Genomic DNA, 26,035 nt, shown 5'->3' on the forward strand with positions numbered 1-26,035 from the left:
CGCCGCCGCAGACGTCTAGGAAAAAAAATAAATAAATAACCGAAAGGCTATTTGCTATCTCGGCCCTTTGTCTCCGCGCTGTCCTTCTGAGAGCTGTCCCACTTTCGGCCCGGCCTCGGCCTCGATGTGGCGTCTATCTTTCACACGAGTGACAACGCCCGCCCCCGCACTCCCCAAGCCCCCCGCGCTGCCAGCCTCTTTTTCATCGGCCATTGTTGTTCCCAGACTCGGAGATTGGGCCCCGGCACAGGAAGCCCTGCCGCTCCGTCATCGCCACAAGCTCGACACGCGCCTGCACCGCCGATAAGCAGCCAAACGCCAAGGAGCTGAATAAATCACAATGCGGCGACACACACACACACACACACCTCCCGACACCAGCAGGAGGCCCGTGTATTTACTGTATCTCGGGCTATTTTGGAGAATTCAGAATGCAATCCGCTGCACGGCTCCATGCCGTATCGTTTAGTCGAGGTTCAAAAGGTCGCAGCTGGTACTAATGTGTGTATCACAAGTTCTATCTGAAGGGCACTGAACAAAGCGAAATATTCAACTGTCTTATGTAATGCCCTCTATTTGTAATGCTCCGAGCACCAGGCTCTTCCTCGGAAGCAATAACAATCCCTCCAACGGGACGCTACTCGGTTTGCAGAACTATTGGTTGGAATTCTGTTGGAATAAAATGGATTTGAAGGCGGGTCCGCAGCCCTTCTTCACATCTAGTACGCAACAAATGTATGCTGCTCTGTATTCTAGACGCTCGCGTGGTTTTCCTCTCAGCTAATCACCTCAAGCCTTCCTCTATTTTATCCAGCGTGGGATTGGCCCACAACCGCAGCGGCCACACCCCCAAACAGAGGGGATTTCCTGCCTGCACGCGGCCGATGTTTGAGCCGGCGGCGCAAACACAGCTAACAACGGGAACAGTTTTTGACCAGGTGAGAAACGTCTTGTTCTGCCCACAACTCAGAGACATTCACTTAGCTGTCGGCGCTAATGAACAGCAGGGACGAGTGAACCCTCCTCATGTTCCCATTCGTCTTTTCCTTCCTGCTGCCTGCCCACTTTCCTACCATGTAGTTCCTCACGCATCAAGCAGGGCTCTCTAAATACTTCCAAGCATTTTCTGCTAAAAAAAACAAAAAAAAACACGTCAAGGCGACAACGTAGGCCGACTCGAGAGCAGCCAACGTACCGGCAGAGAATAACAATGCACTCCGCAAACCCACCATCCACGCTCCCCTTTGTTGTCTGTCATTTTCCGCCATGTGTTTTCTTTCCGTTGTACTCGCTGTCACACAACTGTCTGAGCTCAGACAAAAGATTTATCAGCTGCTCGTGGACAGTGATGCAGTGATGGGCAGAGAGTGAATACAGATTTTACTTTTTCTCTCTCTCTTATTGGTTACTCACATTTTGTTAATGCACACACACTGCAGATATATAAAAATAAGAGGGCCCATATAAAAACAGGGAGCACGCAGCTTGGCTGTATGTAATTTTAGAAAAATGAACAGTGACTTTTCATTTGGGGATGCATCTAAAAACGTGTCATGTGGAGACGTCTGCTGTGAGGCAAATACCAGATTTCCTTCCCGTGTATTTTTATGTCAATAGAGTTACAACATGTCGCTGGACCATAAAAGGTTTTATATGTACTGCTGTGAGCATCATCAACGTGGTCGTTTGCAGGAGAAATCCTTTGGGCCGCTTGTTCTCAAAAGCCACAGAAGTTTAGAGCAGGATGGTGAGCATGAAGACGGTGTCTTCAAAAGAGCAACACCAACAGTTCGACTGCAGGTTAAACTTCATTCAAGTAAGTAAGATGTCACACAACCGACTTTGCAGTTTTGACCAGGCGGCAACCTGCGGTTCTGAGGAGTGACGCTGAAGTGTGTTAAACTCAGGGGGCGACTCCTCTGGTTGTATAGAAGTCTAAGAGAAAATGTCTCTACTTCTCTCTAAATTCATTCCCTCAGTAAACATGGTGAACATGAGTTTATGTCTCAATCTGTAGTTTAAAGCCTTCTTCAATACAGAATGATGTTCATTAGGTAAGTTTAGTAAATTAATTGAGTAAAGTCTGGTCCACTTGGACTCAAACAGACCTAAAAGCAGAGTCTGCTTCAGGGCGGGGCTGAACGGTGATTGACAGGTCACTAAACCAGAGACGTCAACCAAATTATAAAAGAAAGGTTTTATTAACTGTACTGTGTGAATGTACAATGTCGTCCCAGCATGCATTGCTGTACTGGGATCAGGCTGCGGGCCCGTGACACATCCCTTTGACATTTGTCAAAGGACCGTAACCGACCAGGCGAAGAAAGTGCACCGAGCACGACAGATTCTTGTAGTTGGATCTGCGGTGCCCCGAGGGAGGGAGGGGGCGGGTGGAGGAGAGGTGGGAGGGGGAGGGGGGGTTTGGAGGCTCCGACACCTCCGCCCTGACACCGTCTCCATGGCAACCGCTGCCCGACACCTCCTGGCAGTGGCGAATGGACGGACCACAGTGGAACATCCGATCGGACGCCGGCACGAGCCCGCGAGCATCGTCACACAGCAAAGACCTCGGGGGCGCGAGGGAGCGGCCACCGAGCGGCGCTTACATTCAGGGGAGGCGCAAGACTGCCGTGGACAAACATGACGAAGGGGGGGGGGAGGGAGGAGGACGACACCGGCCGGGTGTCCGTCTCCAGCTGGCACATCGTGGAATGTTAATTAGGCCTGGGCCGAAGACGAGACACCTCCCTTTTAAATGTCACATCCCCGCGAGGAGAGCTGGGGAGCAAAGGGTGCCGTCGGTTCATTTGCCTTTTCTTTTTTTTCCCACCGGCAATTTTCTCCTCTGTTCTCTTTACCCCCGAAGCATTTTTCTCTTAACATTCTCCTGCTCCTTCTCCCCCTCTCTTTTGCTCTCTCTCTCTCTCTCTCACTCTCTCTCTCGCCCTTCTGTTATGCTGTTTACTCTGTGATGAATGGCTCTATTTCAAGTTGAGCTTTCTTTTCTTTTCCTTTTTTTCCCCCTCTTCTTCTCCTTCTTTTAGCCGGAATAGATTACAATCTGTGCAATTGTGCGGAAACAAGATTGATTTCGCTAAAAAACACAGCGGAGGAAGGAAAATATAGAGTGCAAACAGCACTTCGCTCTAATGTGGACATTCTCAGACCCACTCCTCCGATAAAGGCTCCTCGGACTGCGGTGGCGAAACAGGATTTGATAAGAGGGGGCCGGGAGGGCGGCGTAAACAAATGTCGAGGCGGTTTCTAATAAGACGTGACACGGAGAGAGTACTGTGGCCTTTTTCTTTCCTCTTTTTTAAAAGGCGGGCCTTCGCTATCAACCTGGTTTCATAGCCTTAAAGGCGCAGTAGCTCGCACGAATGGAGCACCTGCAACGGCGGCTCGGACCCGCCGCCTGATAAGGTCGAGGTCGCTCCACCGCTGCCGCCGCTGCCGCCGCCGCCACCGATCCAGAGGAGAGTTCCTCCGTGAGCAACACTTTTCTTCGCCAGGGTTTCCGGCCGAGCTATTTCTTCTCCGCTCCGTGATTCATAGTTAATATAGTGTCTCAAGAATGGCCCTTGGGTTACCGTTGAATATTAAGCAATACCTAAAATTACTTGAAATAATAATTGCCTCCCTCACACTTCAACCAAAATGAATCACACGGAGCGGGCGGATTGGATTTTTTTTCATAATAATAATGATGTGAGGGGCACATTTGCACAGGAGCGGGGAAAAAAAGAAAACCCAGAGTGTGCCACGTCTTTAATTGAGCGGCTCGGTTGAAGGAAGAAAAAGGCTGTTGGAGGACGGTGGGGATGCAGAGGGAGGCGATGTCAGTGCCATAAGTCACCGGGCCTTCAGGTCGCCTCTCCTCCTTCGATCGGGAGTTAAAGATAAATGCTTTTGCATTCGACAGCCGGATGCCAGGGGAGAGTGAACGTAGCGGGGTGGTGGTGGTGCTGGTGGCGGTTTGGTCGGGAGGGTTGGGGGGGGGGGGATGACTCTTATGGAGCAGTGGAGGGAAAAAAAAAAACCTGTCCAAGGTCTAGGGAGCCGAATGGTTTACACGCCGGCTGCCAGCTTACGTTTCGTCTTAGTGTCACAATTTGTTGGGGGAGCGTCACGGACGCGGTGAAAAGAGCGACCGCTCGCTCAAAGCCCCTCCCCTGCCCCATCCTCCCTCCCCGCCTCCTCCTTCCCGGCAGTGCTAAACGTCACTCATGATCATTCAGCCACTAGGGAGAGGGGAGAGAGAGTCAACTGAGGGGAGGAAGGAAGAAGAAGAAGAAGAAAAAAAAACTCGGAATGAAAGAAAGAAATAGAGAGACAGTGACGGAGAGTGACAAAGAGAGGGAGGAAGGAGAGATGCTGGAAGGAAAGAAAACAGTGGAAACAAGAGACACGGAGGGAAATACTCATGCATGCTAATCCTCGCCTCCTGTGGCGCTCTGTCCAGAGTGAGAAAAGGCTACCGAGCTGCAAAGCTTGGAACCGTCAAGGGATTGGACGCATTTCCCATCAGAGCAACTTACCAACAACAACAACAACAACAACAGCAAAGACGAGGACAAGAAAATAACCCCGACGCCCAGGTTTCTCGCAGCCACGTCTCCAGCTGGAGAGAGAGAAAGGAGTTTGTCATAACGGCGTCCGTGAGATAAATGCCCGCGCTCTCACCCCTCCCTCCCCTCCAACCCGTAGCAAAGAGCGTGGGAACTGCTTTCAGAGCACAGAGCGGAGGCGGCGGACCGACCCTGACTTATCGACCGGCGCTCGCGAAGACGCACATCTTCCTTCCTGATGTGGCCACCTGCCAACTACACACAGGGTTCATTTAAAAACTGGGACCTATTGATTGTTATGAACCTATATACATTCCATAATAACAGGTCATGGATTTCGGCACTCCCGTCATGCTTTATGATACTGATACCAGAAGAGGTGTCGCAGCGAGCTGCCACGGAAACACGGGACGATTCTGCGCTTTATTAGCAGCGGTACTTTAAGAAATACTTCTTTTTTTTCTCACTAGAGCTGTAGACGTGTGACCAGGCCGAGTGAAGACGATGTGGACGTTTCTTAAAACTTGCATTTTCGCTACTGACCAGCAGGGGGCAACTCCTCTGGTTGTATAGAAGTCTATGAGAAAATGACTCTACTTCTCTCTCGATTTATTCCCTCAGTAAACATTGTAAACATGAGTTTCTAGCTCCAAGTCTTCTTCAATACAGCATGATGTTCGTTTAATAAATTATGGCCCATTTAGACTCAAACCGACCATAAAGCCGGGCGTGCTTCAGGGTCCTCCAGCCACTGAATGACAGCAACACACTGAAGAGGCAACAACGAAGAGACAGCAATCACATTGATACAGGAGGTGGATCCGATATTATCAGAATATAGAAAGTGAGTAAAAAAAAAATGGATGTGATTGTAAGGAATATGTTCCACTGGCGTCTCATGTAATTTGCATGAAATGGGGGCGGGCCCTCGATTCACTTTGAGCAAAGGCGGCAAACATCCACCTCGCCGTCCTCAGCCCTAGATGTGTCTCTCTCTGGCGTCGGGCCTCCACAGGTGGCGTCGTGCCGCGAGTTCCCCTCCAGCCAGAGAGCGGCAGCGGCGCTCTGAAGAGGCTCCCTTTCTCCGATGCGCCGCCGCCCGATTTGAATATCAAAACATGATGTAAAACGGTGATTAAAAGCCCATTACAGCTCGCGTCGATGAAAAGTCAATTAAAATGTTGCAAGTGGTGCCGTGGTGATGACAGCGGGGAGCAAGAAACAAAAGGGAAAAGAGGGACGCAAAATAGAGAATGAAAGAAAGCAGCTGAAAACAAACGCCGACGTCGGCGCGGTTCCAGAGCGCAACATTCAGACGCACGTGGATTTCTTTTTTCTCCTCCCATTCCCGTCACCGTGCAGTCATGAATTATGAACTGTTTTGCTCAAAGGCAGCATTCAATTAAAAAGCCAAATCCACTGGGAGTGGGAACGCTTTCTGGAGGAAAAAAAAAAAAAATCCTGAAAAAACAAAGCCCGCCTGCTTATTTAAATGCCACCATTATGAAGTCCTAAAGCCTCCCTTCTGGCCAAGTTTCAGCTGATTGATCCAGCATTACTTATTTATACACCAGTAATTAACAGTGGCTCATTCATGCATGCTGAACGCTACAGCTGCTGGGTTTTTGATCCCCCGCCTGCAGCCCCCCACCCCCCCCCGCAGGAGAAGCCCGCATTTACCATGTCGAAACACAGCGGCGGGGACGCGAGGAGGCCGAGCGCCGTCGCCCTCACACCGCGAGCCAAACGCGAAAGAATAAATAGCAAAGAGGCAAGCGAGTGCTGCTTTTTAATTATTGAGAAATGCTTGAGATTCGCCAGAACGAGCAACACTCTAAACTGGAGAGGCTTGTTCGAGAGCAAATGAAGAGGTCCGGAGCGAGAGCTTTTTGGTTTTGTTTTGTCCAGAGATGAAGAAGCATGCTACGGACACAAACCCAGTGTTTACAAACCCAGTTGTTTTTCCTTCCATGTGCCGAGGCTCGGAAAAAGGCCCCGTGCTATTTAAAGGGTACATTTTGACGGCGTACGAGTCCGGGTCACCGACCCCCGCGAAGACCAGATGGTCTCATCGGGTTGGACCTCGTCTCTCAGTGGCGTGTGAACCCAATTTGTTCGCTGTTATTTTTCCAGGAATAAGCGCCGGATTGTTGTACTTTGCATTTCCGCTGCATGAACTTCTCGTGGTCTTGGCCTCTCTCGTACACTCCGAGTGCAAGTAAACAAAGCAGCTTTGTGAGAGAAAGAAATGCTAAAAGAGAAAAGGCTGCACGGGTTTGTCGATTAAAATGATTTGAGGAGGGATTAACCGATCAACTGACAACCTCTCATACCCAGGTGCAGGGCGTGTGAGCGGGTTTGGTAACCGTCCACGCAGCGCTTTAACTGCTGGCTCGCAGCACATGCCACAACTTGTTATTTATGCTCGACAACCGAACACAAGCTTTTCGTTTCAGCGTTTAACGGAGTGCGCCCACACCTTCATACACTGCCGTGGCTGTTTTCTAGATCAATATTGCCAGCAATATGCAGAGGGAGAGAGAGAGAGAGAGAGAGAGAGAGAGAGAGAGAGAGAGAGAGAGAGAGAGAGAGAGAGAGAGAGAGACATCACTTTCTTTTGCTGACCAGTGCCGTTTGACAGTGTGTTTTATAAATTGTCTTATGAATTAGTTTTACTGGAATGCAACGAGGAGAAGCTGAAGATGTTACTGCCTCATTGAAAATCAGGTTGAAAAACTCAATTTACACGATAAGCTATAATTTTAGAATCATATACATGTACGCATATATATATACACATACATACATACATGCATACATACATACATACATACATACATACATACATACATGCATGCATATTCACAGAGGTGTGCAATTCCAAGGAAACAGACAATGAGGAACCGGTTTTTCACCGGGCCGCGACCGGTTTTGGGTTTGCCGTCCCTCTGATGAACTCTGCAGCAACAGCAGACGGACGCAAACGCCTCTCTGTAGTTTATGTGCGATCGCGTGCTCGCCGCCCACAAACCAAACCGCTAAACTTGCTGCAGCGTTTGATCGTCCCCGTCTGTTCTCCGGCTAATCGAGCTTTGATGAGGGGAACGACCGAGCACGAGAGCCGTTTACGTCGCTCGAGAGGCCCATTTCACCGGCTCGCTGCGCGGCCGCTCGGCCCGCCGTGGGTCTGCCGGCTCGCCGGAAGGAAGGCAACAAAAACACCCACGCGTCATCGACGGGTGTTTTTGTGTGAAGCGGGTGTACGGGGAGGGCACTGGAGCCCGACTTTGTTCCATTATGCATTCCAACAAAAGCCAGGGACCCGCGGTGTATTGCGGTAAGCTGCAGAGACTGTGGCCAAAAATGATTTCTGCCACAAGGAAAAATTCTCAACGCCCGCTGGGCCAAACCTTAAAAACTCTGCATGACCGTTCATGAATTCTCCTCTCAGAAGAGAGAGATTTCACTTCTAGCAGGAGAGCTCCAGCATGGTTCAGTGCCATTAGCATTTGAAAAGGGAGAAGATGAGTGCGGTAGCAGGGGGGGGTGTGGGGGACCAGCGAGCAGAAAGAAAAGGCGGAAGGGGAGCGCGGCTGACTTGTTGAACTCGGCGCATGGATGAGCTTCATTTGTCCACGGCTACTCTTCTGTTCAGGTTTTGCCCCTTGAGACTCCGTCGGCCCGGTCTGAGTCGGCATCACGCAGTTGGAGAACATATCTGAGCTTGTGCAGAGACTAACAACTTTGAAGAGAAGAATCTCCTCCCTCCCACTCTCACATACCCCGCAACAAAGAGACAGTAAAATTGGGACTCTAAAATATTCCTTTATTGCCGCTGTGTCCATTTTTTTTTTTTTTTTTTTTTTTTTTCGCATTATGCACATGGCCTTTGGGTAGGAATAAAGTTATGACTGATTCATGAGATTATGGGGTAGGATGGCGTGCCGGTCGGGGGTTGTTAGAACTGGAAGCGGGGCCAACGGAAAATTCAGCAAACAATATGTAAGTCTGAGGAGGAGCACACGGTGCAGTGTATATATGTACACACACACACACACACACACACACACACACACACACACAGATATCCTCATAATAATACCGACCCACTAACAAATCTTGAAGGGCATGAATGAAGTGCCATTTCCAAATCCATCTGAGACAATGGCGCTGAGCCGCTGCCTGACGGTAAGGTCTTTTTTGCACTTTTATAAACGCAAAATGACAACAACAAAAATGCACTTATGTGAAACAAAAGATCCCCCGACCAAGCTGAGGGAATAAACGACAACAACAAAAAACATTGCACCCTTGTGCCGCTTTCTCAAGAACCAGTTTGTTTCCACTTTGGGGCAGTTAGCTTATGACACCCGTTTTCACCTGCTGGGACTAAGTCGCTCACTGGCAGCCGTTTCCTCCTTATTTAGCGCACTTTCCACGCCCACTTGGAAGTGGAAAGCAGCCACACACATACACACTCATGCAGTCACACACCCACCAAGCCCGTAGCCAAGCCATTTCATGGAACGCTGAAGCACAAACACTGGGCACAGGCGGTGGAGCGCGAGCCGCAGAACAGCGAGTGATCGGCCTTCGGGTTACCACTACGGATTGATGGCCTCCTCGCTACGGTTTACTGACTCCTTTTGAAGGACTATTTGAGAGAGACAGAAACGGTATTTTGACCACAAACGGGCCTGCGCATTAATGCTATCAGACTTGAAGTGGCCATCCGGAAGATTGTCATTTGGTGTCTGATGAGGCCAATATCTGGGGCCAAATGAGGTAACACAGTGTGATGGAGGCTTCTGGCCCACTTATTGCAATAGTTATACATCTGCAGTATTTAAAAACTATGCATCTATGGCGACATTTCTGGAAAGCAATGCTGTGCTAAGTTGCGGTCAAGGCAAACCAAACATTCCCTCCTGCTGCAGCTTCACAGTGAAAGCATTTCATCCTCTGAATGCCCAAACTCCCCGGCGGGGTTAAAAGGCATGTTTTCTTAAAGCATTAACCAAAACTACACCATTTACCACAGCCAGAAGCTGGAAAAAACACCATTACTGTCAGAATGTCATCTCCACATTGGTCCTTGAACACTTAAGTGACTACAAGCAGCCAAAAACAAGACTCAAAATGGTGATATATTTAGCAAAAATTATCTCTAAATGCCTCATTTAACCTTGTGCCCCAAATAAACTGCTTCAATTAATCAGATACTGTAAAAACATTCAATTCTGAGGTCCTCGGTGCAACTTGAAAGCCATGATTGACTCGATTTAGATCAACAATCATGTGACGACAATTCTGTGAAACTTTGACACATCGCAGAGAGGCGAGGTGGAAGAAGAAGATGGAAAAATGTTCATAGATTATTGAATATCACGCCTCTATTCTAGAAGCATGGAAGCATGTTGGATGTACAGATTCCTCGTTATGATTCATGGCATTCAAACAGTTTTATTCTGCATAAACAACATGTTTTTAATTCTTCTGGCTGTGGTTTTATTGTTTCCATAGAGCTGCAGGACTTTTTTTCATATATATTTCACATAAAAACCCTTTAAGGCCCCAATGTAAAGTTAAATGTGACCGGAGCGAAAAGAAGAAATAAAAAACGCCCCGGTGAGCTTGACATTTACCGTTTTTTGAGACAGCAGATCACCTTCGAAACATTGCAAGGAGTAATGAAAGAGTCGTTTGATGAAGAGCTGCAGACGAGGAGCTGCGGGCGACAGGCCGCCGAGCGAGCTAACCGACTACTTTCATTTGGGCTGCGCTCAGACTGGCGCCGCGTGCAGCATAAAATCAGATCACGGTTGCCATCAGACTGATGGAAAAAGGCCAATTATTGCTTGGCTTCTTTCTTTATTTTTATCTCTTTTTTTTTAAACAACACTAGTGTGTATGTCTCTTCCAGCAGTATTCTGGGAACTATAGTATTAAACTGCAATTCACCGTTACCGCCAGTAAATAAGATTTTGCCAAATCAACCAGGGCTGAAATGTTCAGGATTGGCAGTTGAACAGGTTTTTTTTTATTTTTTTATTTTTTAAAGCAACATGAGTCACCCTTCCTTTTCAAGAGGAAATAAAGAGGTACAAGCGATGTGAAAAGGCCCTCCAGACATGTTTTAAGACATAAAAATACTCATGCTTGAAATCATATTTTGTGCCTGACGAGGGTTATTAACACACACACACACACACACACACACACACACACACACACATCCAATTATCTAATCAAACCTTCCCCCTCATTGTAAAATCCAGACAAAAGTCAGTTCAGAAGTTGAACCACTGGATACTCGACGCTGCACACGAACTGGGAAGTGAACTGTGTGCACGATGGACGTCCGCGGCTCTAAACGCGTGCACGTATGCGCCAGCGGAAACTCAAACATCCAGGTGACCACGCGAACAAAAGAGTGTCCCACGCTCGACGGGCCGCTGCTCTGAGAACTGGTTTGTAACCGGCGGCCCGGCGGGCGCGGCACGAAATACATGTTTTAACGGGAGTGTTAGCGGCGGCTCGACCTGAATAAAACTATATTATTCATAACATTCAGCCACTTCTCCCTTATTGAAAGCCTAACGCACACCGCTCCCCTTCTGTGAACATCACCCCCTCTTCCCCAACCTTTTTTGTTCTTCTTCTTCCTCCTCCTCCTCCTCCTCCTCCTCGTCCTCCCACTGCTCAGTACGCCGCTCATCACAGCCCCGCGGTGCGAGAGCGCCTTCGCTACGGCAGATAAAGGGCTGAGAGATTGTCAGTAATGACGGGTCCACCGGCACCGAAACTTCCCAGAGCTGCTTGTTTCAGCAGTAATTACAACCAGGGAGAGGGTGGGAGGGGGAGTGAGGGCGGGGGGGGGTAGTCACCGTCACTGGCTCTCAAGTGCTTACCAAGCCTTTTTGCTTGTGATGCCATGTCAACTTTTCTTTTTCTTTTTTGTTTTTTTATCAGTCAGATGAATTGGGGACTTAAAAGCAAAACAAAATGTGTGAAGCGTAGAGGTAAAAAAAAAAAAAGCCAGTGTTGTGGGAGGAAGAAGTGCTCTGAGGGCCACGAATAGGGACGAGATCGGATCACTGGGCTCTCGGTGTTCTCAAATCAGCGCTCGGCCGGAGAAGATCGAGGGTGAGGAGATAAGACGGTTGAGCGAGGCCACGATGGAGGACGGGACAAATAACGGGGGCGGTGAGGGGAGAGATTGAAAGCGACCGCCAACAGGACGGGAGGACTGTGTGTGAGTGTGTCTGTGTGTGTAAAAGGGGCTCCGCTGTACCACAAAATGAGAAAGAAATAAAATCTCGCCCCGCTTTCTGAAGCCGGCCCTGAGTAATCACCTTCTGTACCCTCTCGACTGCCTCGTCCACCCACTCTCATGCCCCCAGACCTCTGCTTACGAGGAGAGCGTTTAACCCTCCTCTCCACACAGAGGGCGTGCCAGAGGGTGTGTGTGTGTGTGTGTGTGTGTGTGTGTGTGTGTGTGTGTGTGTGTGTGTGTGTGTGTGTGCGCGTGTGAGAGAGAACCACAAGGTTCGTCCCACAGTTGGGCAGAAATTGAATATTGAGTGAAGAGGCGAAGGCCGGCGCGAAGGCACAACTGAAGATGAACAAGATTCAAACACCCACACACATGTCGAGGTATGACATGGTCGATATTATTGAAAAGCCTGGGCGTTAGTCGGGGGGAGAGATTTAGTGAACGTGTCCACCTGTGTCAGCCACCATAGACAAGTCATCCATCACGGGTCGGCTGCAGAGTTACGGGCCGAGGGAGGGCCGTGATAAAGGGGTTGCTTAATTGAAGTCAGGCTGCTGTGGAGGGGGGAGAGAGAGGGAGGGGGCATCGAGATAATTGCATTCATTGAAAGAGCAGAACTGGAAAAAACTAGGCAGTTATTTATAGGTGCATATGGGTATAAATACACATATTCTTACTGGGAGAAAAAAAAAGCCCCACGAGGCTCAGAATGTATTTCCATATATTTGAATCCCATAAATGCCAGTTGATGACATGTTTTACAATCTGAGGTAAAAAATAAATTTAAAAAAAAGGAGAAGACACGCCAGGCATACGTGCCGCTAGAGACGTTGAGACCGATTGGTTGCTTTATAGAAGATGTAAAATGTTTTAATAATTGAATAAGTAATCATTGGATTTGGTGCTTTCCTCTGAGTATCTTGGGTTTCTGGAACGTCAAAGGCTTTTTTTTTGGTTCAGTATTTTTTAAACAATAAATCTAAAAATTATAGCTCAAATCAGAAATTACCATAATCATTGTTGTTTCACGCAGATTTCTTTTGGTAAAATGTGGAATATCCACTTCACAAGGTGATATATGTGAAAATAGCGCTCAGTTGTCTCCACACGGCTCTCAACATGGTGACGGCTGAGGAGCTAAGAGGGTTTTCTGAGGGGGGGGGGGGGGGCGCTACGTGACCTAGCCAGGCGGCAACCTCCGGTTCTGTCGGGTAACGCCAGTGGGAAAGTATCTTAAAACTTAAATTCTTTCTACTGACCAGCAGGGGGCGACTCCTCTGGTTGTATACAAGACTATGATACAATGACTCCACTTCTTTCTTGATGTATTCCCTCAGTAAACATTGTAAACAAGAGTTTATGTGTCAAGTCTTCTTCAACACAGCATGACGTTCATTTAGTAAATTATGGTCATTTAGAGTCAAACAGACCATGAAGCAGGGTGTGCTTTAGGGCGGGGCTCCAAGGTGATTGACAGGTCTCTCAGTCCAGATATGATAACTTCTGTTCACTCGTTACAAAGTCAAGAATGTGATGGTCAAATTGCCATAAGGCTGAACTGAAGACTTCAAAATGGCAATCCACAAACCAACGGGTGACAACACGATGACTAAGTTCACTTCCTCGCCGGCCCGCTAACAAAGCAAGGAGAAGCTCGGATAACAACGTACACAGAGGGAGCGTCACGTCTTTCTCTGCCCAGGCCGACATCCCTCCACTTTATCTTCACATAGATAATAGTTGTTTTCTGCTCTGTTAGTGCTCTGAATATTGAATAAACCGGATGCTCCGTTTATCACTGTGCTTAATGTGTCGATGCGCCTTTGAAAAAAAACCCTGAAACGCCTGCAACAGTCAGAAACAGACACGTGGAATCCCTAAAAGCACAGGGCCATCTCATTTTGTCGGCGGCCGGCGCCTCAATAAACAAACTCCATTAAAACAGAGCTAAGCACATTTACATTCCAGCAAATAGCCTGCTATTACCCGTTTTAGATGTCAAACCTTGGCAATTAATACAGCAATATTCCTTAATGCCTCTCCGGGGGAATTTGTAAACATCAGTTACGTGAAATAAGCGAGCCTCTCGGATGAACCGCCTCACGCTGCGTAGCGCTCGTAACACCATATTGGTAATAAAGAATTTTATTTTTAATTTTGTTTTAATCTCACTGGAAGCCGAGACATTACATCTCCTAATCAAAATCCTCCACCTAATTGGTTTTCAAGTGGCAGAAGTGACGACGGTGGTGCAACCAAAACCCACGTGACCGCTTCTGACGGCGAGATACGAGGGGTGAGACCAGAAAAAGGAGGAAACCACCATGATCTACCCGGATCCACCCGGCTCCGCCGCTCTGTCGCTCCGCCGTCAAACGGACTAATCCGACGAGTGCCTCCATTACTCCAGCAGCTTCTGGTCAATAACCACAGACCGCATCAACTGCACCGATAAAGCAGCCGGCTTTCATGGTCAATAAGTCAGTCTTAAATATCGTCTTCACTGCCCTTTGGCCGGGGTAAGGGGGGGAGGGGAGTTGACTAAAAGCCTGGACAGGAAGTACTTGATAATCTGTTTCAGGGCTAACAATAATTGTCATTATGAATTAAACGGACAGTTTGATTCTCCATTCATTATTTTGTCGGTAAAATGTCAGAAAATAGTGAAAAGGGCAGGAGGAGCTTTGATTAGGGCCGCCAAATAAATGAGCAGAATTTCTTACATATTTGTTTTATTTAACATGTTTAACGTGTGTATATATCTGCAGTTCGTCTTTGAGCCACACGGGGGAGTAAATGTTCGCATTGTTGGGACGATTGTGGCCGACTCGGAAAACTGAATGTAATGTGAAAGGTTAGCATGTGTTCTGCTCGTTCGTCGACGGGAGGGAATACAAAGAAAATGCATATTAATATGTGCATAAAACAAGGATTTTTCCAAAAATGTATGTCTCTTCCAACCAGCGGATGTGAGGAAGCGAAGCTTTTCATTCGTCACATACGACGGTGAACTCAATGTCATTTTGTCGACTGAATGGTTTTTGAGTTGTTTACAAACGCTGCGATCCATTTAAATGCAGCGTTTTTTCTTTTCTTTTCACACCAATCCAATTTGTGTGTAAATTAACGTTCCACACCATTTTTTTTCACTGCCACTTCCTCTCCACCTTATCTCTAACGAGTAAACCGGCCGCTTTTTGAAGAGAACACGAGTTACACAATCAACCGGTTATCAACATCACTCTGGAGTCTTTCTGGGGTTGACTCATCGGTTCAGTTTGCTCGTCTCCATCACATTTTATACGTTTGCGCTCTTCATCCATCGTTTATTATTTAATTTCTTACATCTAATATGTTCTGCTTTGCTTTTTTGTTGTATTGCATGAATTGAGTATTTTCCATACTTAATATGTGTATGTCTCCTCTGTAACTTTGCTCACTGCTGCCACAAACACATTTCCAACTGGGGATGAACAAAGCATCCATCCATCCATCCATCCATCCATCCATCCATCCATCCATCCATCCATCCATCCATCCATCCATCCATCCATCCATCCATCCATCCATCCATCCATCCATCCATCCATCCATCCATCCATCCATCCATCCATCCATCCATCCATCCATCCATCCATCCATCCAAAGACCTCACGTTGATGATGAGCAGTCATCAATTGAAAAAACAAATAAGAGATGAATAAAAGCAGTGGTTGTAGCCCTGATTGCAATAAAAAAAAAAAAAGTTAAAAAAAAATGGAGCACATGAAAGGCGTTTATTTAAGATTGTGATTACAGGCAGGTGTGCTGTTGTGTAAGCGGTTCCGACAAAGTAAAGCCTCTCCCACCGAGCGCCCCGATATCATCCACAAGCCACTTGAAGTGAGCGGCGGAAGTTGAATGGATAAAAGTCCAGCCAGCTGCCACCAGGAGGCCACGCTTAATGACATAATCCTCCTCGTTGTGCTGGAGCTAACTAACCTTTACGACGGGTCACAGCGGGGCGAGGCCCGAAACGGCTTACTGACATCTCACGCGCACACAGGGAAGTGTGTGTGTGTCCGTATACATCGACCGCACACTTTGAGCGTGGGGAAGGGGACTAATGTGTAATCCCCCAAGCCCCCCAGGAGTCCACTTAAAGCAATTACCTCGTTGCTCATGCAGATGTGTCTGTTGAATAAGTGCGCCAGGAAAATGTGCAATCACGTTTCATTGTAATCGCGGCCTGAGACGAGCAAACCTTTTGGAGGCAATTAAGACACTCAGAGGTACTTAAATATATATGTATTGTTTAAAAGAGTGCCACACTGGGCGAGAAGGGCTCAAGAACCTTTTACAAAATGAAAAAAAAAAGAGAAAAGAAAACAAATTACAGGTCGGCCATCCCCTTTTTTAAGTTGATATAAATGAAGTGAACTATTCTCTGATTCTTCTTACTGTTTGGTATTCACGCTCTACGTACTGGAGCTGCTTATTGTTGGCCAACCTGGTTCACTTCCACATAAAAAGCCAATGGGATTTATTTACTTTCTGGATCATGACAGAAAAATGAGCCCAGTGGCAAGAAAACGCTGGCTTGTTGTGTTCGGAGAGATAATCAACACAAACCAACACCACTTTCAGGCTTTTTCAAAGCGTGGATAGAAAGCCGACGTTCGGTTAACGTCTATGAAAGGAACTACAGCGCGGTCACGTGACTTCTCGTCACCAGCACTGAGCTAAAAGAGGGCCGATGCACCTGAACGGTTGAAAGCGGAAACCCATCGACTTCAAGACGAAGGAACCGGACGTTCAAAAACCATAAAAGCATATGGATTGTCAGGCGAGAGAGCCGGAGAGTTTGTTAAACCTGCCGGATCGATTCCCGTTCATAAGAGACTCGGAAGAGTGTGTTTATTTTATTTTGTTGTTTTTTTTGTGTGCAATTTGCTACAATCGGGCGCTCTGGATTTTCAAAGCACCATAATTGCCTCTGTGAGCCGCCACCGCCGCAGCATTTTAGCGCATTTAATCAAGATGAGCGTCGGATAAAACAGAAAATCACCAAAAAAAACTCAAATAAACCCTCGCACACTAATTGTGTTGTGTTGCACTCTCCAGAGTCGGAACATGCCCGTGACCGTAACGCACACAAAGTATCTCCACCCGGCAACGTTGTTCCCATCGACGAGCCCTCAGACCAGATAAGCGAGGCGACGCGGGAAAGAGGAGTTCAGGACCTCCTGATCTTCTCCGACTCCATGTTTTTCGGAGTAATTGACCCGGTCACGCTTTTAGCTCTCATCCTGGAGTCTATGTGAAGCCTCTTCTTTGTGTTTCATGCTATTTATAGACTTTTTTAAATATAAATTGCCTTGTGTTTTTTTCTAACGAAGCAAATTCCCAGCTCGAGCCAAAAGACCTGCAAACGTCACGATGGACGCTTTTTGCCCCGCACTTGATCTGCTTTCCCTCTGTATCCTGCAACTTTGATGTCCAGCCAGTGAAGGGCTCCGGGGGAGAAGAAGCCAGCAATCTCCCCCACCATGACCAGAGCAGAGGATTAGTCGAGCCCCCCCCGCAGCAGGACGGTGGGGGGCACTAATTACCCCGTAACCGCCTCTTGGTTCAACACAAGTCACTCACAAAGTCTGCTTTCGTGGGATGGCACAGGACGCCGGAGTCATGAAGGCATCCCCGAAAGGTTAAATAAGTAACGTGGGCGCTTTATCGATCGCAAGGAGGGATGCACCGACACCGGGCCGATCGGGTATCTGTGACAACGGGACCGATTGATTCAATTCTGAGTTGATATACACGCTGTACGTTCAGACCAATGTGATGCTGCATTAAACTCTAAAGTCTCCACTTTAATCATAATTCCAGTTATATTTGAAAATGTCTGTATGCTTTATGGAGGAGTAACCTACAGTGAGGCTAAAGCTTTATTCAGCCACTGGTTTGGGATCAGCACTTTGTATCTGCCAGATGAACAAAGCCCAGGTATCTGCATCCCCAATCAAAGGGGACACTTTGATGGTCACCGCGTTGCGGAAGATGACGCAGTTAAGCTTCTAATCTGGACATCAGACGTGATACGACCACACCCAGGAAAGCTCGTTTTCACCTCGTGAGGCGAAACGAGATACGGGATGTTCCTCTCCCCTCCGATGTGTGCGCCGCACTTCAGGCTGAGGAAGACGCGGTCAGGCCACCACGCATTCACCGGCTCTCCCTGTGCTGCCGACGAGAGGCCCTCGTTAGCACGTTCTCTCACAGAAAGACACAGTGGGTTCTGCGAGGTTATCGCGTGACACCGCAGACGGCAGACTGTTGAACTAATTACTGGAGAGGCTCATTGACGTGCAGCCGAGTCACAATATTAACAGCAACTCTGGGGGAGGAAACAAATACGGCCGCACTAATCGGCGAGCAGCAACTTTTCTCACCAGAAACGAGAGGCGGAGATTTAAAGACAGAGAGAGAGAGGGAGGGCGGGGGTCGGGGGGAGGCTGCCTCCCCATCAGCACATTTCAAGTAATGGGGTCTTCTTTCTTATCGGTGACTGAGAGGAGCTTGAGGACCGTGCCCTTCATCCCTTTTGTTGTTACAGAGTCTCTTGTGGAAAATGGAAGATTGGCCCGCAGGCGTGGGTGTGCGGGGGAGAGCCCGGCGGCCGCCAGAGCAAATCAGACCGTGAGCGGTCTTAATAAAGCTTCCCTCTATATCCACCCCGGAGATCTTCTCACCCCAATTATACGGCTGACACCTCTACCGTCCTCCATCTCCTCTTATTTCTCACAGACCCCCCCCCCCCCCCCCCCCCTCCGCCCTCACTCCCACCATCCAGCTCCCAGCTCAGATCATGGCCTGGCCTTTGCTGCGCTCCAAAGCGCTCCCAGAGTCCCGTACGAGTCCTCTTCGTGGTCCGCTGCCCGAAACTCAGTCGGGTTGAGGCGGCAAAACTATAACGTTTTTTGGAATAAGACCGTCGTTTTGGCTTGAAAATAACCACGGAGTCACGCGAGTCATCCACCTCAAAGAGCGTCCGTTAGCGTCCCTCAACACGTCCTTGCTCAAGGCGAGTTACAGCGCTCTATTTTCCGTGGGTAAAGCCACGGCTGGTGGAGGGGAAGAGCGAGGTGCCGACCTGTGGAGGCACGCCTGAAGGACTGACAGAAGAAGAAAAGAAGATCCGGTCTGACAACTCTTCTCCCGGGATCATCAGATCAACGCCTGCATGTTCGCAGCATTCATATTCACTGACATTAAGCTGAAAACAAGGTGGTGATTGACAGAAAAATGATCAGAAGTAATTTTGGTCATTTTCTCTGAGTAAACGTCATAAACAGCAGCTGTTTGCAGGTCTCCTGTGAGGTTTTTGTCGCTCCTCGTAGCCATTATGCACTATGCTCTGACGCGTTAAACACCAACTCATTGACGAGTCGTGAAAATGATCGTCTCATTAATTGATCATAAAAACAAACGCGCTTCGGCTTAACAAAAGGTGCAACGACCGGAATCATTTGACTTCTGCAACACCGACCGGAACTTTTTCCAATTAACAAAAAGCTCGACGTGTCCACGAGTCTCTTGTTTGCGAGCCTCGGTTCACTTGAGCTCCAAAACAAACCAAATTAGAACATGCCAGAAAAGGTTTATTTGTCTGAACACACACACACACGCACACACAAAAACGAGCAGCATGCGCGATGCACTCGCACAAATGCGACGCGGCAGCGGCAGCGAGTCCAACAACGGAACAGAGCAGGTTGTGAAGGACGCATCGTCTGTCGCCACTCGTCTTTCCAGACATTTCTGCTGGTCTTAACTCCGGATGCTTTCAAGGTCAAAGCGGGCGTGCATCTGGCTCGCCATCTGTTTGCGGCCGTCCCACGAGGCGTCCTGTCATCGGCGCTCCTTGGCCCCCGTCCTCTGCTGTCCACATCCAGACTCACTGGGGAAAAGCCCGGCCAGATACCAACAGCTTCTGAGCGACTCTACAGGTTCCCGACGCTTCTTTTTTGCGGTCGTTTCCCTCTTCGGTTGACCCGAGAACGTCGCCGCACCGGACAGGGATGTGTTAGTTGTGTTGGTTAGTCTGGAACCGTGCAAACTGTGCAGCATATGGCGCCATTATTATCCTCAGACCACGGATTCCAGTCCAGAAAAGAAACTGACAAAACCTCACAGAGAGCTACGGGGGCGGTGTGCCTTTTACCAGACGGACACACAATGTAGACAAACAGACACGCACACTACAGCTACAAAATATAATAAAGCAAAGCTACGACCGGCGATCAGAGATACCAGAACCAGAAGTCGTCTGAGACCAGTTTTCCTCTGAGACTCGTTCACCAGAAAATGTAATAACTGGTGAAAGTCGTGCTTAAAGCCCCAGAAAAGGCCTTTTTCAAATCCTTAGCTTCTCTCAATTACCTTTTAATAAATCCTGACTTAACAGGGATAAGAGGTGATTGGATTTTCTCAATACCAATTCCATTATCGGTCTGATTCTTTACTGATTTTCCTTCATAGTTAGCTGATTAATTGTACGGTGTAAAAAGAAGAGTGCTGTAATGGGAATTTGGTATTCTCATGAGTATTTTATATTCTTATGTCGGTCAATTGGTCAATAAGTTTTATTATTGAGTAAAACTATCAAGGACGGCATTGTGAGACTCGTGGTTATGTGCAGCAGCTGTCCGAGTAGCATGCACGTCCTCTTCCCCTGCTGATGAATAAAGGACTTATGCTGCGGACGCTGACAAAGCCGTCCTCGCAGGATGTATAGATCTATACGTCTTGTGACTACACTGATAAGTACTCCTGTGTTTATAAAGGCCACAGCAGAATCTTCCAATAACAGCCCCCACCCGTATAAATTGTCTTTATAATGATAATCTGTGTGGTATTCAATCTGCAGCGCTCACTTCCACGCAGTCGTTGTGGCTCTGTGCAACTGAGCCACACTCTTAAAAATACGTTTTTGGTTTTTGATATTCCTCATTTCCGCTTAAAAAGACTTAACAGGTCTTTTTTTTTTTTTGCAGCAACAGTGCGTACAGCCAAGTCTTCAGACACACTTTGTTTTTCAAATGATTCTATTTTTGTTGGCATTAGTAGTTTCATAAGAGCCAGCTCAACAGCTCATAATTTCCCTTTAATATCTATATAATGTTGCTCTGAAACCTTCGCCCAATAGTCATTTTTACTGACGAGAGCTTGAACGCCAACGTTAGCTAGCGCTCCTCCTATAGGGTTCATAAGCAACACGCGTTTGATAGTGTTCCTTCCTCCTCTCAGCCATGACTCACAAACTGAAGCAGCGTCACGTCACTGTTCAAGGAATCAATCATCACGGAGGCCGCCGGACAACCAGGAACCGGTTCTCAGTTTCCATCCCGGTGATTTTATGATTTAAAAGTTGAAGTTCATGAAAACAGGTGTTATTCAGAGTTGATGCAACTTTAACATGACTGTGGACCGATGAGATTCATCCGATAGTAACCTGGCAACGTGAGCTGACAGCAACACAGATCTCAGCGTTTAGTCAGCCGTCATCAGCTGAGCCAACTTCAAACCGTCGAGGAGGAAGAGAAGAAGAAGAAAAAAGCTCAGACAGAAACACAAACACAGAAAGCTTTCATGTGAAATAAGCACAGCTGATCCCGACTGGCAGGAAAATGGAGCGTTTGTTTACGTAGAACCCCATCGAGCAGCGAGCTAGGCATTTTAAAAAAATGGTACTCGAGGATCCGACATCCCGTGAATAACAGTGAGCACGACTGCGAGGCAACACGCCGGGCGTGTGTGGTTCTGACGCGTCGGCCGGTGTAGGACCGGGTTCGACCTTGAGGTGGAGGAGAAAGCCCTTTGTGAAGAGCTAAATGGTGACATTTGATTAAAACGAGTCGCAGACATCCAATTTAAAAAGCTGATTAACTGTCCGTTGACTGAGCCGTCTCCGCGGGTTCGTCCTGCAGGGAGACCTCCCCCTCCGACTTGGATGTAATGTGACAATGGAAACACTGCACTTGACACTTCAGCGGACGGGGGACTTCATAACTAGACGGGAAACAAACAGCAGTGGTACTGTACCTGAGCTTTTCAAACATCAAGGCGATCCGCCGAGCTGGTAATCACAGCAGGTCGGTGCAGGCCGGGTAAGACGGCAGCCGTCGGCGTATCTGCGAAGGACAAAATAAATCCATTACTCACGTGTCTCCATGCAGGACAGCGAGCAGAAACCAACGCCGTAGCGCCGGAGCACCCGGCTTCTGGTTGTTAGGATTTCACCCGTGGCGGTCAAAGCATGTGTAAAGGTCTGTGCCCCGAAATACAGAGAACACAGACTCCCTTATGGGCCTCAGATCCACGGGGGCGGGGCCTCTCTGGCTGTGCCATCAGGGCCGCTCGGCGTTGGGACGACCCGTCTGAGGAGATAAGGCCCGCCGCCATCTCTTTAAAAATCACCCATTTTTACAGACGATGTTTTTTACTGTGTTTATTTTGTTATTGTTTTCAATTTTATTTCTTTGTTTGTTCTTATCCTATAGATTGGTCTTATTGTTTCATCTCTCGTTTTATCAGGGCTTAACTTTGACCCAAGTTTGTGTTGCGTTGATGGGCCTCGCTGTTGTCGGTGACCTCGTTCCATATTTATTCAAAGAACTCTAAAAGGTCCAATCTATGAATAATAATGGCGGATACTGCAAATACCGGACGTTTATCCTTCTCTTTCATCAGGAGAACCACAATGTTGCTTTGAAGTCCGGGGGGAGAGACTCGCTCGGTGATGTTCGCATGACAACATGTGGCTTTTTCGCAGTAAGTGAACAAAATATTTCGACGAATCCGAGCGCTCAAATCCGATGACGGCTCACAATCTGCTCTGTCAATCTGCTCCGAGGGAAAATGTCTTCGTCTTGCCAGTGCATAAACCTAAACTAAGCTTCCTATAATGTTTTACAATAGGGACAAAGAAAAGAAAATGAAAAAGTGACAACCTCACTGGGCTTGATAAGCAATTCTCCTTGCTTTTGAAGCTCGTCTCCTGAACATATAGCGAATGGATTTCATTTCCAGCGCCATACAGTCACTGCTGATTAGTTTTCAATTGGACATTAAGCATAAAAAAAAAGCAATCAGAGCTTCATTCCTGTGCGTAATCGCAGAGGGGTTTACGTGCCAAATTCAAAACGGTGGAAGACATCATAACACTGCATTTGTACTGTGATTTTACAGATCCATTAACCTGGCCATTGTTCTGGAAAATCTTTTTGCGTTAGCAACTTCCTGTGCAGCTTGCTTATCCAGACCTCCCACTGGAGAGAGTCGGCCTTAATATCAATGTATATGGAGCCTTCTGGAGATGCTATAAAATGAATGACCTAGTTGGATCCTGACCGGCACAAAGACTTATTCTGACAAATGCCCGATGATGGACGTTTTGACCCCGAGCCCGGCGCATTTCAAGTAGGAGAGCCCGGCAAGACTTGCCGAGGCAGCATCCTCCGGATTGGAACGCACACCAGCTGGCAGCCACATGCTGATGACGGTTCGGTTAAGGTTGAGTCAAAGCCAGCTTATTTTTCCTCCTCCGCGCTCTCGAGTTCTCGTTTGTTTTGACAAAAGGATAGCGAGCGCTGGATGGAGAGCCCCGGTTCACCGCGTCGCGCATCCCATCCTGTGTAGTGCGACACCGTCGGGCACGTGGGCATCATTCTGTCGCTCCCCGCGGGGGAAACGGTGGTCGACGTGTGGCCTGTTGCTCAGCGTTGGTCGCACCGCTCCACCAGATCAGCTGTGACCACATCGTGGAGGGAAGATAAGGCCTCGTGGGACACAAATTCCAGCGCCGGCTCAACAAAAGGTCTCAGGGCTATCTTCGAGGCACTTAAAGTTCCCAGACGACAAATTGTCCCTGAATGCATCTGGATGAATTTAGCTGAGTGCGTCTGTGCTTTATAGCAGAAGGATGAGGTTTTTCATTGACGCAGATCAGCTAGCCGTCTGCTGGAATCATGCCTAACAACAACAACATCAGCAGCAGCAGCATGCTGATTAGCAGGTGGAGGGAACAAAATGGGGCGGTTAAATCATTGGAAAAGTCCAGATTATTTTCAAAACTCACACCTCTACGTTGTGTGATGAGTGGCGCTGACGGAGGAGATCATAAAGGTCCGGCAGATCTTGGCGAACGACCCAAGTTTCAGTTACAATTTGAATCGCCGAAAACATAAAGGCATGAACACTGAGCGGCTTCAAAATCACGACCGAGGAATCAAAAGTCAGCGCCTGGCCTTCCGAACCCGCTGGGCCGGACGCCGCTTGTTCGGGCTCCTTCGATGCTCTCGGCCACCGAACACTCTGAAGAATTTGTTCGCGGACGCATGGATTCTTCAAACCTCGCACTTGTGGAGCGACTCCCTCCATCGATTGTTTGAAAGGGTACGAGACAAGTGGGACAGCAGCTCTCTGGTGACGTAAGCCCAGCATGTGTTCGGGTGGGGGGGGAGGGGGAATACGCGGAAGAATCCAGCGACTCTCGTTACCAATAACTGGTTTATTTGAAGATACTGAAAGGACCAGCTGGGTGGGGTTCACACGGCAGGACTCCCACGCACACTGCTCCACCCTCGTTAATACGACCCCGGCAGCAGTTGACGATTCATCAACTGAGTCCACCGCAGGAGGGTTTAGTTGCTCATTATCTCGTAGCAGAGCCCCAGGGGGCCCAATCTGGTCTGAGGATCAGCGTTGGGAGATCTGGAGATCATCCAGAGCTTAAGACCATTACGATGGACCGGTCAGCCACTTTGAGCACAACCTCCTCATTGATTCTGTTCTTCTTCGCTCTCGTCTTCCTTTCCCTCTCTTAGCAAGCTTTAAATAAACATTTACCTTGCTGCTTTTGGTTTCTTTTCTGCTGATTACTTGAGATGTATAAAGGTTTAATAAAGCTTTTAGCCATGTTTTATTTCTTTTTTGGTTTTGCTCAATCAGTTTAATTGACATCCACAATTTCTATGAATCTGTAAACAAGACAAAGAAACCAGACTTTCTTTTTTTGGGCTTGGGTATAAAATATATTGCAGTGCTGCGGGGAGTGGGGGGCACAATCCTAAATAGATTAAGTGCTGGAAAGTAAGCTGTTAAGGCTCGAAGGCTGAGATCAACAGCTTCATCAACCCAAGCACATCCAATTTTGGGCTATTTTATAGATTCAATGCAAGTCCGTCTGGATCTGAGCTACATTTAATATCAGACTTGCAAATGTCTTTATTCTGGGGTTTAGCGACAGGACACGATGGTGCCTCGAAGGTTTAGTGCTCCTTCAAGCAGAAACTAGTCGGATTCAAATATCACGGCACCCCGAGAGCGATAATTCAGGTTTGAGGGCGATGACGAGCGCTCCGTTTCTGTCTTATTTGCGCCCTTTTTTTTATTTTACTTGAAGAGACGGGAGACATTTAAATGGCATCCTGCCGTCGCAGATACTGGAAGAGTACTAACTTTTTATTCACAATTACAGTCGTCATCAAAATTGGACCTGTGTGCGCCCCAGATTGCTGCTCAAATATCATGATATGTCAGCAGCTCTGATTTTAAAAAAAGAAGAAGAAAAAAGTCAAACCTCTGAGCACTATCGCGGAAATAAAATATTTTATAATTTAGTGGCTTAAAGCGAAACAATTACTCTGAATGAAGACTATTAAGTTTAAGTTCAAGTCCAGTGCTGCATACAGTTTTATGGGGTGAGAAATATAAAGCAATAAATATTACTCTGTGCAGTAAAAAAAACAAAAAAACTGCACTGCTTTTATCAGTTTTATTGTTTTTACATGTCGTATTAAAATGTGAAGATGTTTAATCACATCTCGTGACCGGTCGTTAGGTGAACAGCTCATCTAAAACCACTGTTTTTAGGAGGTAGATGAGAGTGCTCTCTTGGAGTAAGTCTACTAACGCTGATGGATGCAGAGACGACCCTCTGGCCTTTGTTTTCTCTTGCAAATGAAAGCCGCATGACCCGTGTGGCGGCTGCTCGTGCGTTTGCCCTTTCAAGCGGTTGAGCGGTTAACTCGGTTTGTGCAACCGGAGGCCGCAACTACACAAACTAGACCCCCGTATTTTGGAGGTGACCAGGAAACCACTTTGAACTAATTGGATGATTTATACCGATGGCTACCGTGGTTGTTCTTTT

The 26,035-nt window shown here is 47.7% G+C and overlaps 1 protein-coding gene across 2 annotated transcripts in view; it reads right to left on the bottom strand.

Moving 5' to 3' along the window:
• The window catches only part of sema6cb (semaphorin 6Cb), a 138,949-nt gene that overhangs the window by 101,719 nt on the left and 11,195 nt on the right, over positions 1-26,035 (bottom strand). For both annotated transcript variants that reach the window (XM_068569319.1, XM_068569318.1), the window contains exon 2: positions 21,928-22,016. The gene's annotated coding sequence lies outside the window, so the exon portion shown is untranslated. The remainder of the gene's footprint in view (positions 1-21,927; positions 22,017-26,035) is intronic.

This window comes from Clinocottus analis, unplaced genomic scaffold (assembly GCF_023055335.1).
Source record: "Clinocottus analis isolate CAN_PGR_092001 unplaced genomic scaffold, fCliAna1.0.p SCAF_9, whole genome shotgun sequence".
Classification (NCBI taxonomy): Eukaryota; Metazoa; Chordata; class Actinopteri; order Perciformes; family Cottidae; genus Clinocottus; species Clinocottus analis.